At 26.0% G+C, this 3,218-nt stretch overlaps 1 long non-coding RNA gene across 1 annotated transcript; it reads left to right on the top strand.

Annotated features, from left to right (window-relative positions):
* Nucleotides 1–1,853: 1,853 nt before the first annotated feature.
* LOC131655505 (uncharacterized) lies at nucleotides 1,854–2,742 on the top strand. The gene is made up of 3 exons (XR_009299794.1): nucleotides 1,854–1,926; nucleotides 2,029–2,092; nucleotides 2,539–2,742. It is a non-coding gene; the product is annotated as an uncharacterized LOC131655505 (long non-coding RNA).
* The last annotated feature ends 476 nt before the right edge of the window (nucleotides 2,743–3,218 follow it).

Consider the following 3,218-nt stretch of genomic DNA (forward strand, 5'->3'; position numbering starts at 1 on the left):
TTCTATCTCCATTGAGTCCTATAAATAGAGACCCATATTACAATGTAAAGCACACTTGAAATAAGATAAGATAATATTGCTCTCTTTCTTCTCTATCTCTCTTTGATCTCTCTATTGTTTTAGTTAGTTTTATAACAATATATATATATTTCAATTAATACAATTGTATAATTATTTGAAAAACACGATTTAATATTTATTTTAAAAAATATTTATTATATGTTAACATTTTACTATGATTAATATTATTAATTTATTATTTATGGTGTTCACTTGTAATAATGATTTGTGAGACAAAGAAAACAATGACAATCACACTATCAATCAAGAGTCTCAACAAGAGATTGCAAATGAAGTCAACAAATTTATTAAAACACTTTCTAATTTCTACCAATTTGAGACTCAATCTCTTCAACCCCTCGATACAATAATTGCTTAATCCTAATGTGTATAAGTGTTTACAACTCTTATATTACAATTAAAGACCCGTCAAACATTAAAATAAAGAACCAAAAGAATTTTCTCTTTGTCTCTCTAAACGTCTCTTGCTAGAAAACCTATCCAATAAAATGGTAAAACACTTAAGTATGGCTTAGATTTTGGGATATCCATTTCACACCTCACCTCATCCACCCGATAATGTGTCTCAGTAGGGTCGTCTTTGATGGTGCGAAAGGTGACCTATTGTACGGAGTCTCACATTTTTCATGATTAAGTTATGGCAAAAAGAGTTTTCATACACATGTAATTGTTAACTTACAGATAAATAGAATTCCTTTTAAAAAATTACGACTCAACTAAAATTAACTTCAATTTCTTACCCAAGACCTTTAGAATTTTTGAGAAAGTTCTGCGTGTCAGATATCATAACTCGCTTAATTCTAAAAAATGTGGGCGCATGATAGATCTAGTGCCCGTTTGTTTTGGCTTTTTAAAAAAACGATTTTATTAGTGTTACATAATTTTGTGTAAAAAAAAAAACTTTTCATAAAAGCTTCAAATAAAAATTTGGTTTGAATAGTTATTCTTAAAATATTATTTTAGGTATTTTATCTTTTTATTGAAATTTTTTTTGGATATTAGAATTTCAAAAATCACTTAATTTTGAAGCTATTTCAAATAGATGCTCAGAAAAATCATTTTTGAAATATCATTTTTTTAAAAATTGTGATTTTGAGTATGTTATGGTCTTCAATAATGTTTATTTATGTTAAAGGATGTCAAAAGTAATGTTTTAATTTAGAAAAAAACTTGTAATATTTTGAAAAACGGTTTTGTAAAATTTATTTTCAAAAATAAAAAAAATATTAATTTTTTTAAAGTTGAAACAAACATGTCTCTAATCGTTTTTTTTAAAAGACAAAAATTTTTATTGAAATTATAGATATCTATGATATAAGAAAATTCAATATTCTTGAAATACCTAAAATGTTATGCTGTTTCACAAGCCCTCCATGTGGCTGCCTTCTTAAGCTACCATTCCATTTGCTTTTATCTATCATATATACTATCACTACTACATTATTTTCCCAATTTATGTCATTTTAATTATTAAATAAAATATATGTATAGATTCTATGAGAAGCTTTGGTTCATTAACCTCTCTCATTCTCTTTTTTAAATTTATAACTTTTCTCTTTCTCTTTTCTCACGTCCTCTCTCTCTCTCTCTCTCTCTCTCTCTTCCTTCACTTTATTCCCCATTTTTCTAATCTTCGGGTTTATCTTCTTCAACCCTAATTCATATTATATCTCTTCAATTTCAAAATGTTGAGAAATTCATAGAATAATGAAAATCCATATCTTTTCAACCCTAATCCTTATCTCTTTTAACATATTTTTCCCCTTTGCTTTTTCAGGTTGAAGAGATCTTAATGTTTTAGGTGTGGATTTATGTTCTTGAAATTTAGTATTTCTTCAACATAAGGTATGATTTAATTGTTACGACTTTATCTCTTTCTCTTTCAAAATTTTAAATTGGTTTGATATTTCACAGATTGAAGCTCATATCTTTGTTTTTCTACTTCAGATCTAGAAAATATACAAAATATAGTGGATGGCATTTTAGATGTGAAGGCAAAAACAGATCTAAGGTATATCATTAAGCTCATGTGATTTTATATATGATTTTTTAAACTTTTTGTCATTTGATTTATACTTTTTTTAAATATACTTTTATACGTGAATGTTTATGTACTAAGTTTCTCTCTCTCTTATACGTATTTATTAAATATCCTCTTTGATGTTTCCTTGTGTATTCTCATATTTATTTTCCTATTTTTTTGCTTAATGATTATTTTTACTTTGATTTCATACTATTTATCAAATAAATATTTGATTTATAATGAAAATAAACTTCATAAAATACATTTTAAAATTTTTATTCTATTTCCTCCAAAAGGTATATCAAATTAAATGTCTCTGTGTTTTAGTATCATTGTTTTGTTTATGAGAGAATGATTTTGACCTTGGAATAAATGGTATGTATTTTTCATTAAAATGAAAATGAAAATTTATTTATCTTGTCCACCTGTCTCAGTTAATCTTGTATATCTTTCAAGAGGAAGTGGTCCTAAAGAGATGTTGGCTTGCTCGCTACTAGATTTGAGGAAACTTACTTCTTTGAAGGTTCTTAATGAATCATTTAAGTTAATGTTTAGTTAGTTTTGTTGATTGTGTTATGGACAGAGGATAGTTTGTTTTGGGTCATTAGAAACCATCAACAATAAAATATATGCTATACAAAAAGAAGAAGAAATTTTCAATTTATTTACTTACTGTCTTAAAAATATTGTTTTGGTTATTATTATTATTATTATTATTATTTGTGAGTTACAAGAGTAAAAGTAGATGAGATGGGACATTATAATGATATGCCCCAAATCAATGCTTGTGTATATGAATAAATGAGTGACTTTTAAAATCTGAATAATAAGCAAATTAAAAATAATAATAGTTTTTTTGGAGAAATAAGATATTATAGGGTCCAACCCTCTATATATATATATATATATATATATATATATATATATATATATATATATATATATATATCAAAATACAGCTCAATACAAAAAGTGACCTATAGGGTCCAACCCACTACTCCGATCAAAACCAACCTATAGACTCAGTTGAGCCATATGCTCATGTAATATCCTATTTTTCCAACACCTATGCACAATCCTTTCTATAATATCTTTTTCTATATCACTATCAGGG

Source organism: Vicia villosa, linkage group LG3 (assembly GCF_029867415.1).
Source record: "Vicia villosa cultivar HV-30 ecotype Madison, WI linkage group LG3, Vvil1.0, whole genome shotgun sequence".
In the NCBI taxonomy this organism is placed as follows: domain Eukaryota; kingdom Viridiplantae; phylum Streptophyta; class Magnoliopsida; order Fabales; family Fabaceae; genus Vicia; species Vicia villosa.